The following is a 17,916-nucleotide window of genomic DNA, read 5'->3' as shown; positions in this document are numbered from 1 at the left end:
CAACAAAGAATTCCAGAAACTTCAGCAAACAAAAAACTAACCAAGTTTGCGCCTTTGAAAAGGAAAAAAAAATACGGATAGCCATCATTAAATCATTAAAATGGCCAAAACTAATTACGCCAAAGTCATTGTCCTTACATGAATTTACAATGCCATCAGATTAATAAAATTAAAGGAAATCCAGTCCAACAGCTATACCGGGCTTTTTATTCAACAAAAAAAGTGTGATTATGTTTTGGAAAATGGCCAGCCGTCACAATGTGAATAAAATGAACGAAGCATAACAAATCGGTCATTTCAACGGAATGAATTTTGCGTTCAATTCAATTCGGTCGATTTGCTAGTAGAAATGTTGTCAAGAAGGCAAGAAAAAAAACAATCCATGTTCACACAGAAACAGAGAGATAGAACGATTCAAATACAATGGTTGGTATGCTAATTGGCGGCCTGAATGAATGGTTCAACGCCAGTTGTAGGTAGCAAACTATGCAGAAAGTTCAGAAAATGTTTTTCCGATTGCTTGAAGTGAATTGAATGGTTGTTCTTTTTTCTTGAATGTTCTATGCCATGTTTCTGGTATTGGAAGTGCGCCTGCAAATTACTTGTCGCATATATCAAGCCGACTTCGGTGCCGTTTATTTCCATTTTTGCCAATGTGAAATTTGTTTGTTCACTGATTGTTTTGTGTATTGCATAACATTATAGCAAAGAACCGACAGACAGAAAGAGAGAGAGAGAGAGAGAGAGAGAGAGAGAAAAAATGTCTTCATTAGATTTGCATTCGTAATGTACGTGGAATTTTTGTGTGTTGCAAGTCCTTGGTTTCAATGTAGCGTTTAGATTTATGGGCCAATTTATCGGAATTTTTGTTAGGGTACATGCATATGTGAGTGTGGTGTCTCGAAATTGCTTCTTCATCATTGGTGCAGTTTCGTGAGATTTGTTCACCCGATATTATGTTGTTGGTTCATTCCACACGAGCCTGTATGCAAAGCATTTGATCAATTTGCACGGAGCACACAAAAGCACATACCAACAGCTTGCGAGTGCAAATCGAACAAATTTTTCGTGCACGTTACGAATGTGCATTGGGTAAAAGTTGAAAACAAGAGAGCGAAGGAATGGCATTGATACGAGATCGTAGTGCACGAAATGAATTCGACTGTTTCCATTTAAAGGATAGAGAACTGAAGATGGCCCACAATCGCAAGCACCTCAATGAAAATGATAAATTTCCACCGAACGAAAGCGGTTCAAACTTAATAAGGATATCACATTCGAATCAACTATATCTCAATAAACCGCTAACCGGGCAAATATGAACTGTGCGTACATGGCTGAGTGCAACAAGAGAAAATGGCGAGAGCGAGGGAAACGAAGTAATTAGTAGTAGAAAATTGCTTGTATTAACAACCCAAGTGAACTGTTTGGAAATTAGACTCGCTCAAGGTGATTTATGATACGAGAGAGAGTCAAAAGCGCATTTGTGCACAAGTAAAAGAGCAAAAGATATAGCATTGGATTGTGACCCGAGTCCAAGTCACGTAATTGATGCCCATCTTCGACTGAATGTAATTGCAGGTTTTCCATTTGATTTATCAGAACCAACAAAAGAAAACATAGATTGCATTTTACCGTAAATCAGTACCAAAGCCGGCTGTGCGCCACAAATGTGGAAAATACAAAAACATACACATATAAAACAGTTCAGTCTGACGTACTGCGGTTATGCATTCGCTAACTCGTTATCAAGCTGTGACAGGCCTTCATAAATTGACAAAACATATGGACAATAATGTTCTATTGTTTTCCACGTTTACGACGTGGATCTTCTTCGACGTGGCCACTATTCACTCGTTTCTTCGTCCATAATGTCTTATCCGTGCATCATCGCATGTCTTTTCTTATTTCGGTTTGCAATCAATTTTAATTTATTGTAAGTAATTGATTGATTGCATTCCTTTTTCAAACAATTTGTTCAATGTCAACGGACATTGGATGCGAAATGTGATACTGTCGCATAAAGCACTGTCATGTCTCGCTTATCAATTCGCAAAAATCACAACCCGCGGAATGTTTCCGCGACTGAGAGCGAATTATAACCAAATAGAATTGTTAAATTTCTACGTAATTCAGATTTTTTTCTTTTTACTTTTTAAACAAACGAAACGTATTTGCAGTGAAAAGACAAAGGTAAACAAAGTTTCAACAAATTGAATAAAAAGCGTACAATGGCAATAAGCAAATCAACACCGAGAATTCAAAAAAAAAATGGTGAAGAAACTGATGCTTCGTTGAACACCATATGACCAAATCACATCAAAATGTTAAACGTTCATTTCTACGGTCGCTCACCGCCATTCGACACACAATGTTGCATTGATATCATTTCATCTCGCACATGGAATGCACTCACCAAATACAAAAAAAAAGAAAGAAATCGCATTGGCATTCAGTGTGTTTTCCTTTTCATACGTCCAATTGAAATCGACAAAAATAAATGTTAGAACTAGAATGAAAAGAGCATATAAAGCACAGGCATTGAGTGCGATAAAAGAAGACGTATCACGATCACGACACAAATGACATTTGAGGTAATAATAAAATAAGCGAATCGCTCATTCGCGAATACAAAACATACCAACGGGTTCGATTGTGTGTGGAAATTAAGTGCAATCATTGCTGTGCAGACTGTTGAATTTGCTGTGCCGGTTGGATTGCATGCAAACGCTACATCATCATCAGCATCATGTGCACGTATCAATTCGAACAGAAGGACTACCAGATATATCGTTACGTTAGTAGCGCTCATTGCTTTAATGACAATAAAACATCAAACAAGGAGAATTGAAATTGAAAGAGAAAATTGGCGGCGAGAAAAATAAAACTGGCAACGAGAACAAAACCATAAGGAAATATACACCGGTATATCGAATATTTTCAACACTATTTCTAGCGTGCGCGCACAGAAAAGGTCATCGTATTAGATCAACGAAATAAAAAAAAGAAATCATTGACTTTGTGTTTGTCTTCGTTTATTTTTATTTTTTTTTCATCGTTTGATTCGCGTGAATACAAGACAGCAAATTGAACGCGAGCCGCCGCGACTATAGAACATAAATGCGTCAGATGCGACGAAGACGAAGCATGAAATGGAAAAGAATGATGGTGAAGTTCTCCAACTCCAACATTTTACCTCAATGCACACACTCTTCGTCTCTTTCGCATTAGTTGTGCCTTCTTTTTTTTCGTTCGTTCATTCGTCCGTCTGTCTTGTGTGTTGTATTCTTTACGTGGTTTTATTTACTTTTTACTCTCTCGCTTTCATCGTTTGTGGATGTTTAAGTTCTTTTTTTCTGTTCATTTTTACTCCAGCTATCGTCGTCTTCGTCGTTTTCGTTCAACCGACGTCGAATCTCTCTCGCGGGATTACAAAATCCGAGAAATCGGTGAGGTACAATTCAGATAGTTTACGGACTTTAAATTGATCAGACGCTTTTTTTTCTCTTCATGAAAATGCGAAAAACAACATAACGATGTTACGAATCGTTGTAACTACGATCGAATAAATACGCAACACAGCACACATTTGTTATACGGTGTAAATACGAAACAATTGGATTAAAACAACTGCAAATTTAGTTAACAACAATAAGATCGAAGAATATAAAAAAAGACATATTAAGTGTATTTTGTGAAAGTTCCTTAACCGTAATTTGTGCTAATTGTTAAAACAATTGTTAAAAGTTTAATCAGCGAAAGTGTTTTTTCTCGTTCATCTCCTCTTTGGACCCGGAAAACTCTTACTGGTGACGAAAAATTGATTTAAAGGTGATTGAAGTATTTTTAATGAGACGGTGTCATTTCAACGCTATGGTGACAGTCGACAAGAAAAGCTACAAATGAAAAATTTACCACATTTTTCACACATGCTAATTGATCGGTGTCTAAATTTGGTGTTGAATATTTCATTCATAATTTTCATGTTTGGTCACAGTGAATCCGAAATGAAGACAATAAAACATGTCAAAAATGAATTGAATAATTGAAGTACAATGCAAAAAAAACCCGTCATCATCAATATACGATGAGAATGGAGCAACATACGATGCCCAAATATAGCTGAGGTGATGATTGCATACGGAAAGTCAATTGCGATCGATTGAAAACGGCTCATTTCAACTGACTGATCAATTTCCATTGTTCGATTCATGTGGAATTTATCTCTCAATTAGCTCATTTATTCGGATTATTCGGTCCAAGTTGTAATGTAAATAAAAATTGAAGTCGCCTAAATAAGGCAACGGCCGCTGCTATGGCACACGGCCAGCAAGATCAGACAAATGAATGCGATTCCATTCGGCGACCAAAGACGAGTGAACGAATGAAGTAAGCGAGGCGAAAAAAGGTGGTCAATTGCGTGAAAAAAAGTTGTGATACGCGCAAAAAGGAGCGAATAAAGAGCAAACGGTACGTAGGCATGTTGATCGATACTCTGGCTATTGGCACCGTTAATAATCGGTGGCACGAACACATCGAAATGTGACCATTTCCATAAAGCAAGGCAATCGATCGTGGTTGTCGCTTTTCTTCTTGTTTCAATTGTCGCCTGATTAATATATATACACTTTTGATTTGTTTCATTTGCGCGCGCGCACACACACATCTCAATGCCATGTACAGCCGATTTTCATACCTCTCAGCAACATTGATTGCAATGCGCTTACCTTTCGAAAATGATAATCATTCGGCTTTTGCAAAATGGTCAACGTCATTTGACCGTATGCTCTCTTCGATTTTTCCCCGTTGTCCACATGTGCCGCAAGAGCGATTCGATGAATTCGGCATGAAAAGAACTGTACAAAAATCATTTTGACCGAAAACGTTGAAAAACCGTTTACAAACGGCCGATGCTCAATGCACGTTTCAATCGCGCGCAGATGCATTCTAAAAACTTGATATTCTCCCCGAGTATAATCATTCAGAATTAAATTTCTATATAAAACCGATTCGTTGGGATTTTTGTCTTTGTCAACATGGTATATTGCACTCTGCTAAAAAATAAATAAAGAGAAAACACGGAACGAATCCAGAGCAATACACAAAAGAATTTGCACGACGATCGAACGCGACAATTTCTTCATCGATTGCATTTGGCCACAAAAGTCAATATACAAGTTTTTTTTTTGCGCATAACACGATGCTCTCGGTTCATACCAATATAACGAGTAACACCAGAAGTTGAAGTAGTAATATTTATTTTCATTCATTTATCGTCATTATTTTGCCACGAATAAACCATTGCTCGATTCAATGTTATATGAGTGTGCGAAATGCGAACTCGACATTTTCAGTGTCTATATGTGTGTGATAAACGTGTCGCCTTTTTACCCGAGTGTTCGTTCTTATCTTGACCAACAACAAAAAAATTTCGGCTTTACGAAGCCAGTTCATTTATATGAACTTGTCTTAAATGTTGCATTTGATGAAAGGCATATAGAATTCAATTAATAACAAGAATCGTGCTTATCTACTTGAATTTATAAATTTGTGTCAATTGACTCGGGTTCGAAGCGCTGTCTTTCCTTTTAGTGCTTTTCTTTGACTGCTTTTTTGTACTATGGTTTTACACCGTTTCAAGAGTCGCGTGTCTCCAGCGACTCACAGTCGAGTTTAACTTTCGAAACGTTTTGCTCATTTCTGCTCTTAAAATAGCCGCTATTAACCTAATGGGCTCGTAAAATCGAGAAATAATTCAGCAGTGATTTCAAATTGATTATAGCTAATTAAAATAACCAACAGATATTGGTACCAAATCAAATAATTCAACTTCAGATAAATTACTGCTGCGTGGAGTCTGTCTTTTTTCAATGATGAATTGATAAAAAAAAATGCAATTTAATTAAACCTACCGGTAATATTACCTATTTAGGTCGGAAATACTGAATCCTTGCCCAAAGCCAATTAGAATTCAAAACGGGATTCGAATTAAAATAACTGGTATCAGTAATAGATAAGAATAACAGACAGAAGCAAACTTGGAATCGTAAATCTTTTTACAGTCGTAATCTTTCTAAATAAAAACCGTTGTAAATTTCACCAGGTTTCGAACATTTACTGTTTACTTATTAACACTTACTCGTCTTTTCCGAATTCAAGTACTTTTTTACTATTAATGTGCTCAAAATGGTTCGCAAGTTGATAAATGTTTTTGCGTATTGAAAAATCATTCATTTTAATCTATCTTATAAAAAACATACTATTCACACACATAAATTTGAGCATTGAAAATACGCCCTGAAAGGGTTAATGGTTTTCACATCGTAAAGGTTAATCAGAAAATGCTATTGCCTTAGATCTCAACCTATAGCCTAAATCTACAAGAAGCTTCGTAAAGAGAATGAAAATATGTTTTTTTTTGTTTATATCCCGAGGTACTAGTGAAGCCCGTTAACAATGAAAACGAGAAATATTATAACATATCATACGTTGAAAGATAGAATATAATAATTGTAGCTGAGAATTGTGTAACGAATGAAGTCTAGTAATGGTTTTATGGATTCATGTTAAGTGAATTAGTGGCGATATAAAAATGAGTTATTTCCCAGTGTTATGATAGGAATGGCGATTAAATGCAGAATAAGTTCGAATTAGATGAATTCTTTATCATTTCATAAAACTCATTTAACCACCGCTGCAAAACTGGTTTAAACAAATATATTTCTTTTTTTATTTGAACTTGATTGTAAAAATCACTGTATAATTAAAGTTTGAGCTTCCATTCAAACCTGGAAGTTTATGCTTTGAATAGAGTTCGAGGAATTTAGTAGGTTCGAAAGCGAGATTTGTGAAATTGCACTGCATTAAAATGAGTAAATTTTATTCGTCAATAAATTGTCTCGTTGATTGCAATCAATAATTAATTTATAATCAATAAATGTGACATCATGTAATCAATAAGTAATTGCGGCCGATGTTTTTAGTTGATTCAAGGCGAGTCTAATTGAGTCATAAATGGCATCTATAAGCCGTTGTAACAAGCAGTGTTAATTAAGATTGATGACAGATTTATTGGTTCAGTGTTTAGCTTTCAATTTCCATTGAAATGGTGGCACGCACCTTCTCTTATGTATACGAACAGCAACGACAACAGCGGCCACAATTTCACAAAGGATTAAAACCGGTCGCAAGTACAGCCGTGATAAGAAATCAAAGCACTAAAGCACACACACTCTTGGTGCCATTCGTTCAAACGCCTTGGCCGAAGAAGCAAACTTGTAAAGTGTTATGATTACACAGTTCGTCGTTTATTTTGCTAAACGAAGCATACACACACACACATCTGCCACTTAATTCCGTATTATTATCTCGTTTGTTTATTAAATTTTTGCGTCCACCTCTTTACGCTTTCTGTTCGTTGCTTTGTTCTCTCTTCATTTTATGAAATTGTTAATGGTCCTTTTGCAATGCACAAAGACACTTTGCCGCAGACGAGGAATGACCAAACGGTCGATGGGATATTGTGTCGCAAACACTACTTTGCTCCTGTTTTAATACGTATTTCTGTTCTGCGCATCGTGCTTCACTTGGTTCTTTTATCACTTGGTTCTAGTGGCCGATTGCACTCGTCACGGCAACACTGTGATTCGCTTTTGATGAATTTGCACGAGAGAAGAAAAAAAACGTTCAAAAACGCCACACAATTTTGAAACAAGAATATCTCAGATGGCACACCGACTTCGGTTAGCACTGACAAAACTATTGTGAAAACCAAACAGCCCACAAAAATCCGTTCAAACCTCAAACATTTGGCTTGCCGTTGATAAAAAAGAAACGCCAATCAGCCGGTTTGCTTGTATATGCGTGCCACTTTTTCACATTGTAAATTTCTGTGTAATGTTTTGTGCTTTTCATGCGTTCACTGGCACACCAAGTGACTCGTTTTTTTATCAAGTTTGCATTGTTTTATTTTTTTCTTACCTTTTTTTGTTCCTGTACAGAAAGAAAGAAGTTCAACTGACGGTGCACAAACAAATTGACTGTTACATTATTTATTTGTTTGTTACTATGTACTTATCAAACTGGTGTTACAACTTACAAGTTTGTTTATAGTTTGTTTATTCTGTAGACAATTTTATATATACTATTGGTGTAGTGAGAAACAAAACACACGTGAAACAACAATTTCCGATTAAAGAAAAAAAAAACAAAACTTCATTTGAATGAGGAGGAAATAGAGATACGCAAAACCTTCGATCAAAGTGAAATTCATGTGAAAAGAAAAAACCGTATGCATGTGCAACAAGTGAATCGAAAATGGTTAAACCGGTGAACGGGTTATAATTCTAATCATTGATTTGAGTTGACATCAATCGTGTCAGTGTCAGTTACAGTTGCTTATAAATATTTAAATCGAACTTAAATGCTTGGTAAGTTGAAATAAACGTAAATTGATGTGTTTGTATTTCGATTTTGAGCCCATTATAAAATCATATCGACCGAATTGAATGTTTGATATCGAAAAATGGGTAAATCGATCGTCTAATGGGAATTGATTTCATTGTTTGATTCAATCATTTATTCATGAAACTGTGGTCTGGTGTAATATGGGACTTAATAATCACGAGATTGTTATCTACGAACAAAAGAAAATGATTTTTTTTATCGTTTCGTTGAACAAAACCGAACAAAATGAAAAACAGTGGTGGTCTAATGGGAATATTTTACGATGTGTCACAGATGTGCGCTTTACGTGCCATATGTTTATCGTACATAAAAAAAACTTGCTTTTGACCATTTATTAATTGTTGACTCGAACAAAAGAATGATGAAAGTTTTTTGAATTATGCGTAAACAATTTCTCGATAGATTTTGTCGACATTTTCTGTATCATAAATTATAAAAAATGAAAATTTTCGAAATAAAACTCTACATTCGATGTTGTTTTCATCGTTAAGAACGAATCGAACTGACAGATCCGCTCGCATCGCGTTTGAGGCGGAATTTATAATGATTTTCTCTCGTTACCTAATTTCATCTCATATGAACTCTACTGTTATTCACTCGAACGGAGATAAAAAGAAATTTTATCGATGCCATTTGCATTTCAATCGAGGCAGGTTGATCGCTGTGGGCTGCAAATCAATAAAAATCTTTGTTTTGAACTGTCAATGATTGTTATTAATGAATAAGCATACAAATTTCTTTTAACGCTTATTTCACAAGATTATCTCTGTGGTACGCATGGAGGATGTTGGATTTGCACAGTAAAAGCTGGCGCGTTTATATCAATAAAATCAGAAAAACGAACGGATCCCCAACGTCGAAATACACGGTAAGATCATCAAAATCCAATAAAATATCACAAATGATATGAAATGACTTCGATTCCCGGCGATTAACGACATATTAAATACGGCGAATGGCCAACAGCAAACAAACAGAATTATGATCGAAGAAGAAGGACAAAGAAAGAGATAGTGAGAGAACGATGCATCGAATTTATTGAAAAGAGTCAATTTATGGCAAACATATGGGACAAGCAATTACGCAAATGATTCGATATCGTTGGTAGTCGGTGCACGATGCATATAAGATAGTGTTCGTTACTTTCTTTCTCTCTGTCTCATTACACATTCGCCACGCAGCGAATCCCAAGCACCTTGATAACAAATACAAACAAATAAACATTTCGCTTTATGAAAATGACATTGCTAATTGACGGAGTAGACACTTTGACTCTTTCTCCGTATATCAACACATTTTATCGATTTCGGCTTCGCTTCTGTTCTCTTCATCTTCCATTTCGCACTCTAACCGTCGCAACACTTTCGCACTCTTTTAAATTCTTTGCTTTATTTACCGTGTTATCTTAATCGTTAATTTCGCTAATTCCCATCAAAAATAATGTTCAGCGAGATAGTGAGCCAACACTTATGCACCATGTACATGGTGCACCATTTAAATTTATTTTATCTCGCCAGTCGAACGGAAAATGCATTTCATTGCTGTTTCGCTATTTTATCTGAATTGTATATGTAGTTTGGCACAATAAAATCACGGCAACATCATGAATATGAGCATCAACAGTGGATTAGATGAATGAAATGCGATCGCGATTTAAGACAACGTAATTCCAATGCATTTTGCATTTTATTCGCCGATAATATCGCAATCGATTAAAATACCTTTTGGATTTTGCTTGCTTTGTGGTCGCTTTTTGTTCTTTCAACGAATGATAAAGACCGTGTTGAATGTAGAACTGAAAAACCGGTCGCACTATCGCACGCCGCCGACAAATGAAAAAATGATCGCATTGTGTACGCGAAAAACCAATAACAACAAGCGAGAACATAAAATATATTAAATGAATTCCATAATTGCCATTTTATTTAATTGGGACGAATAAATTTTGATGTTACACAGGATATACATTCATTCTTTTGCGCTTTTTTGCACTTGCATGACAGTGTAGAGGATATATCAACGTGATTGGATAACATGGATCGATACGTGATCGTATGCAATTGGATTTCACTTGTAACGACCAGCTGCTGCTGTTGTTGATTTTTTTCTTCGCTCACATTTTCAACGAGTTTTCGTGTAAAATAAATATTGTTTGCAATTAATGCATTTTTCAATCCGTTGTAATGACGTGCCGAAAAGAACCATTTTCATTTTGTTTACTTTAGCTCTTCCGTTTTAATCCGCACATCGAGTGTCAGATGGCGATACGGCAATGTGCAAATTATGTTTGGAATTTGAATTACAATTCGAATAGATGTCCATCAAGACCTGTTCGGAGTTGAGCTTAGCTGTAAGATAAAATGCTCTTTGGTCGATGAATTTAAAAGAAAATCAATATGTTTAATCGGGTTTTTGAGCAATTTTTATTGCTTGTACAAACGAATGATAAGTCGGTAAGCATTGATCAGTCGCAACGTGAGTTCGATGAATCGTGAAGTGTGAATAACTGCTTTTAAGTTGTTTCGAATCGTGTCTACAATTTGAAGCGAATTCATTAGTGCAGCGAAAAACTCAAAAGGCGGTCGCGTTTAATGAAAGATTTCATCAGCTTTATTAAAGGGAATATTTTTTAACTGAAGTAATTCGTTCCTTCATCAACATATTTTTCGTCTGTGTGTGTATATGGAAACTCCCATTCACGGTCCTTAGAAAATGCTTTTAACAAGCCATAAAACACTGTTTGAATGCTAAACCGAATAAGTGTCGATAAATATTTCACCTTGTAAATAATTAAATTCACAATTTCAATTGAAAATAGTTACATTTTGTTCATTGTGTCCGTTGGGTACATATTGACTCTACACGTCCCACCCACGCTCGACACGCAACGAGCGTGCTCGTCTGCCATTGCATTCGCCGCCGCCACTGCTGCTGCTGAGAGCGATCTTTAAGAGCCAGCTTGAGATGGGATCGATTGGCTCGGTTTACCCATAATTGGTATTGCATTTACAACATTGCATCAAATCGATGTAAACAGCATAGTCTCATTGGCACTCATTGCGAGAATTTTTCGATACGTATAATCCTAGAGAATATGCAGAATCACGAAATCGAATATCAAACACGAATTGAACAACACACAAAACCAGTTATGTGCAGACTTTTATTCAAATGGTTGTCTTTTATCTCTTGCTCTCTCTGTATTTTCTTCTATCTCTCGTTCTCTTCTCGTTGTCTCGGTGTTTGGCGCATTTTTCTTAAATTTTATACGTTCTAACGTTCAAGAAGAAACCAGAAAATAATAGAATTGTTTTTTTTTTTTTGTAATTGAGCATCAAACAGTTAGAGAGAGAATTAAGAGTCAAAGCGAGTGCGAGTTGGTTGTTGGAAATTGTGGCTGCGTGAACACGAAATCCAAATTGATACATTGCAAAATAAATGATCATGATGGTAAAAACAAGCAAAATCGATTAGATAAGAACATTTGCAGCACGATATTAATTAAATGAAAAAAATACGAAAGACATACAGATATTGCATTTGGGTGTCACCTAAATCATTTTGTCATAATATTTCTTTTAAAAGCTGGAATTTTTTTTACCACTTTAACCGTTTACAGTTAGTGTAATTTATAGCTCTTCATTGTTAGGCTCTCCTCTCTTTTCTCTCTCATAGCGCCGGTTATTTACGTGTTTTTCGTTTTTTTTTCAGTCATGAAAATTCACATTGGCTGTATCGTTAGCACCTAATTTCACGAGAATGGATTCTCATATAATAACGTACTAACAATGACTGGCCCTTGTTTTCAAACGTATTTTTTTGTGTGTTAAAGGAACTTCTTTTTTGCCATTAACTTTTTTTGTTAGTTGAACTCTCTCTCTCATTTTAATGGTCATTTTACCATTTTATGACGAATACGCGTTCTAGGCTTCTGAATGTGTTATGGATCTTTGTTTTTTCTGCAAACTGCGAAAGAATGCATAAAGCGTATAAATAGAAAAACCACTAAGACGAATCACCGAAGCGATCATCGGCCAGAATTGCATGTGTGGCATAACCGCATAATTGGTGGTAGTCAGAAATGTCATTTTAAATAAGCGTCAGATAGTGAGATTTGTGGTCATTTCGAAGCCGCATTAAATGTAAACCACACGGAATGACAGAGATGGCTTCAACCGTTCAACTCATGCTAATGAATTTTAGCCCTGATGCTGATGATATGATATTGATTATGATTCGCCGAGTCTCGACTTCTCAGATTTTACTTCGTGTCTCTTTTGTTCATTCTTTATGTCGAATGCCGCTTGCTTTTTCTCCATGTGCCATGGTTACTATACGGAATAAAATGATTAATATTTCAATTCAACTAAATTTATTTGAAACAAAAAACCGACATCGCAAGTTTCATTTTCTTTTAGCCATATTCCCTGGCGTTGTGTTGTTTTAGTCGTGTCCACAGCGTTTGCCATTCGAATTCATTCAAATCAACTTTTATTCATACTTTTTTCATATCGGGGTATCTGGTTGTGAAATGTGAACCAAGCAAATGTTCAATTGTTTTGCTGCACAGCTTCTCGACATTACCGTAACCGCACATCATACACCAATGATGCAAATGCAAGAGAAGACGAACAAATGTATATTAAATCAATTTTATCTCTATTATGATAAACTGTTTTGCAAAACTAAAGCCAATAAATTATCATATTTTCTTGTACGCTCTAGTGACGCTTTATACACTCATGTGTTCGTGGTTAGCAAACGACAAAAGAAATAAAAGTCACAAGAATAAGATACAAAGATTCACGATCTGCGAGAGAGACAGCACCGATCCACTGTGTGTGTGTGACAATGCAGACGGATGAATATACGTCGATGGCGACAAATAAGACAAAGCAAAGCGCAAATATTCTATTCGCAGATGAACACAGAGAGTGAGAAGGAGAAAGAGAGAGAGTATAGTACAGCTAAAAAAAGTGTTGTAAATTTTTTTAAATGCGAAAAATCGTCCGGTTTCGAACGGCCGAATGAAAAACGACGTTTTAAATTGAAGCAGAAACACACGTCTCTACACAGATAAAAATGCACACAAATAAAAGAAAACAGCAAAAATTATTATTGCATTTGTAACAACGAAATGAGAAAGAGATAGCGAAAGAGGGAAAATGCTGAGAAAAGAATGAGCGAACGAATAAAAAATTCACCAAACAAAACGATGGAGATATCGTTTGCCATTCGTTGTTTTTTAAAACAAACAGTACCACTTGAACATTGTACATTTTCGTTCGGAATGCTTTTTTTCTTTCTTTAGCTTTCATTTTTGCGGTCAACGATATTTATTCCCTACCGTTTGTTGCCACTGTACAGTGTGCCCCCGATATATTGTAAGTCAATTTGGTTTTTATTTCGATGAAAAATATACGATAAACAAAATGACACGCATTCAACACTGACGACAGTTGTCGACAACTCGGTTGATATTTGCAAAATTGAGGAAATTAAAAACTGTTTTTTTCTTTGTTCGAACTTCTTTTTCGCCTTTGCGAAGAGAACTTGATCTCAATGCAAGATTCTTGATTCAATTAAAATCGTTTCTGTACGACAGAATACCGATATAACGTCCTTGGCAATTCACGATAAACTGATAAGTGGATGTGCGTCGTCCATTTTAAGCGGCGCATTGAATTTGTTCTATTTTCTTTGGCAGTAAATTTATACATGTCGTATGTGAATTGAAAAAAATTGTTTTTGATGTAAACTTCTGCCATAAGTGTTCCACTTCTGACACGAACAGAGTGACTCTCGACAAAATCAAACCGCCGAGATCTACAAAAGTACACACTTAAGCTTATAAAAGCACTTGAACGGTCAAAGGCTGCAGCATTTCGGTTGTTGTGCGTCAGCCTGTAACAAGGAATGAGCATTAAAAACCTAAACACATTGTCTAGTCAACATAAAACATGGAAAACACGCGATTTATTCACGATTTGTATGTTTTTTTTTTTTTAAATCGGTTTCAATGAATTCGAATTTGATTAAAATACGTCGCAAAACTACATCGCAACTACATAATATAAAACGTTTAGTTTTTTGCTCGATATATTATATATACATGAATGCAGCTGTCTGCTTAAGTGAATACATTGCAATGGCCAAAGATTGACAACACAAAACATAACAAGAAAAACCGCATAACTAAACCACAAAACGAAAAAAAACATTCATTTTCGACCATTTTAAGCTTAAACATATTTAGTCAGCGGTGACTACCTCATTACATTGGAACAAAATACCGTGTTCGTAGTGCACAGTTTTCCAACGATTCGAGACAGTAAATAGAGCAAATAGTATGCTAATTGATAAAGAAGGTTGCTGCTACGGTTGTTTAAGATGTTCGCTTTTTTAACAACAAGACATTCTTTCAGATCACAAAACAATACTTGAACGAGAAATCAATTGGTTCTTTAACTCAAGTTTTAAACTTGAAAATTGAGTGCCATTGATAAATTTAAATTCCAACTACAGTAAAATCTACAAACAGTCGGTTCTTTTTTGGAAAGATCGACTGAGTTAGATTTACATTAAAATCGAACAGGAACTAAACATTTTTCTATATCAAACTCTTGCCACAAAAGTGATTCGACACTGTCACGACGAATATTGTCAATTTTCGTTTCAAAAACAACTTAAAGTTCAAGTAAAATCGATGGTATCATTAAAGGTTCAATATATGAGATATTCATTTCCATCCTTTTTGGGAAACACATTTTTATAGTTCATTTTTCGCATGCTTGAGAACATTTCAATTTGCACCTTAGTATTTATTTTAACATATATTTTACTAGAAAAATTCATCGAAGCAAAAAAAACGCAAAAAATACTTTTAGACACGATGAGCATGCTGTTAAAAATGTGCATAAAATGTATTTCCATTCGCAAATTGCATTTGATTCGAACCGCGAAAAAGAAGAACATTTTTCTCTATAAAAATATGTAAGTTGTGCTGTAAGCCCCAACAAAAATTCAGATCCGATTGAAGGCAAAACAGTTTCACATGGAAATCGTAAAGCCAGAAACGATGCATTTTTTGATAAACATAAGTGTATTTTAAGTTCTTCTTTGTTCACGAATTCGTTGTGTATCATTAATACAATTACTCATCGAATCCACTGGCTTTTGAATCATTAATTTGTATGAGCTCCGCAATTTGAATCACGTTCCAAGCGAGATTCAATACAAGATTACTCCAATCAAGTACTTAGCGCGAAGCTATCAAATTAAACGTTTGAAAAGTGCCGAGCCAAAAAATGCTGCCGTACGAGTATTGTCGATATTGCGAATTTCATAACTCAATGAGCGATTCAAATCAAATGATTCCAAAAAGTTTAAGATGTTCACTCTGACACATCAGACCATAAAATTTGGTGCAAAAATCATTGATAGCGTAGTCGATATGCTTTTTAAAAGTCAACTTAGAGTACCAAACCTTGCTGCGTGTCGACATTCATTTAAAAATATGTTTGTTTGAAGTTCAAACTTTGAACTGTTGCATATAGTTATCAGATTCGTTTGCATAAAACTCCAAATTGAGTTAAAAACATCTTACTTTCTGAATAGTGGGAGACGACATACAGACCGCCTCTCGATCGCTTTAGTGCGATCGCTTTCGGTCATGTTCAAAAAGATTCTTTCTTGAAACGTTAAACTGTTGTGTGCACAATTCAAAGTCTATGTTGTGCAATATGAATTTCGATATAATTTACGGCAGAGGTGAAGGACACTGACACGCACGCAAGTAATATACTACTTGCAGGCATAACAGCGCAAAGCAAAGAAGACGATGAAAAAACCATGATATTCCAAAACAGATTACGTGCAAAATGCGTTCAATTCATTTGTTGGGCAGTGCGCGATGTGTATCATGTAAAGTCCCCTTCAAGTTTAAATTGAACCGCATACAATTTGGTGGAATTCCTTCCCATTTTAAATATAACTGGATATGCATTTATTATTTCCACAAATGTGGTGTGTTGCATTGTGCAATGGGCGCTGTACTGTTCCGTCGATGTGGAGGTAGTGTGAGAACACCAATTGACTGATTATGATCAAAGCATACAGCGTTCAATACACATGGCCGTGGTTATATGGGTGGTACGATGAACGAAATATATGCAACGCATTCAGTAAAAAAGTTGTTTTTCGAGGTGCGTTATGCATTTTTATTTGCCTTACGGCACAAAAAAAAACTTTGTTATTTGTATAAACGAGACCGTTTAAAAAAATTATGAAGAGATTCATCGGTTCATCAATGCAGAATTGAACCTGTAATTTTTTCGATGGTTACGTTTTCCCTGCGATTTTCTTCGTTGTGCTGTTGTTCACACTGTATTTGCACTCGATTTATTCAGGCTATACGCTGGTTTGGCCGACGAATAAAAGGTTAAACGAAAAAGCAGAGAGGAAAACACTGTCGAACGAAGACCGTTTAAAAAAAAAGGAAGAAAAATGCAACGGTCTCACGACACCAACAGCAACAAAAATCACATAATATCATTATTTATATATTTTTGTGCTTTGCACTGTTCCCGATCAGAAAGATTGTAAATTGTGGCCAAAACAAAATAAAACCAAAAGACGATTCGCTCGCTTACGTTTGCTCTGCATCGTCCGAAGGAAGAGAGATAGAGATCCCGCAAGAGCTAGCGAACTCATCGCGATATGCCGTTTTGCAGCAACAACAACAACAACAAAATCCAGCGCTATGCATTGTTTGAATGCCCGCAAACAATATTTAGATAATGCTAGGTCTCTGTTTCTCTGTGTATCTTGTCGCTCGTTTTCATTTGACTTCACCAGTTAAATCGGCATTGAAATCTAAAACCGGACACGAATCAAAATATTGTCTTGTGGCATATTATCGGTTCTTTGTTGGATTTTCTGCACAATTAAAAAAAATGAGAACAACAACAACATCGAAGAGTCTGCGAGCACCGCGATACCGATTTAAAATGCGATGAGCGAAAATATATTCTATCTATAGCATTTGAAGCATTCCAATACCATATATACTTCCATATATCCATTTCAAGCCGTTGATAACACGATAATAACAGCCGCACAATTTTCAATGATGATCGTTCAACATAACGTATTACAACTGGCACGCCAACGGCGACCAACTTTAAATTAAGTACAATTATGCAATAATAATCATCTGTCGGCAAAAAAATAAATACTAGTGCCTTTGCACTGCACAAATTCCATTCATTTTGGATAGCAAAAGGGCGTGCATATGAATTATCATAGTTGGCTTTGGAATTTGGCGGAAAAATTGCTCAAATTGAATTAAAGCGGGCTCATTAAAACGAAATCAACGAGAATTTTGAAGTTTTTTTCTTCATATTTTTCAATTGATTTTCTAATTTTCCACCGAGCCTGAAATTATTCCTT

General features: G+C 35.7%; 1 protein-coding gene across 1 annotated transcript in view; it reads left to right on the top strand.

Moving 5' to 3' along the window:
- The first annotated feature begins 8,161 nt into the window (after positions 1-8,161).
- Positions 8,162-17,916, top strand: part of LOC116344807 (myosin-VIIa) — a 37,768-nt gene continuing 28,013 nt past the window's right edge. Inside the window, exon 1 of the mRNA XM_031773573.1 lies at positions 8,162-8,429. The gene's annotated coding sequence lies outside the window, so the exon portion shown is untranslated. The remainder of the gene's footprint in view (positions 8,430-17,916) is intronic.

This window comes from Contarinia nasturtii, unplaced genomic scaffold, assembly GCF_009176525.2.
Source record: "Contarinia nasturtii isolate CC-2019 unplaced genomic scaffold, AAFC_CNas_1.1 Cnas_scaffold_1182, whole genome shotgun sequence".
Classification (NCBI taxonomy): Eukaryota; Metazoa; Arthropoda; class Insecta; order Diptera; family Cecidomyiidae; genus Contarinia; species Contarinia nasturtii.
Note: the sequence above shows the minus strand (reverse complement) of the source record. Positions and strands in the feature narration are given on the sequence as shown.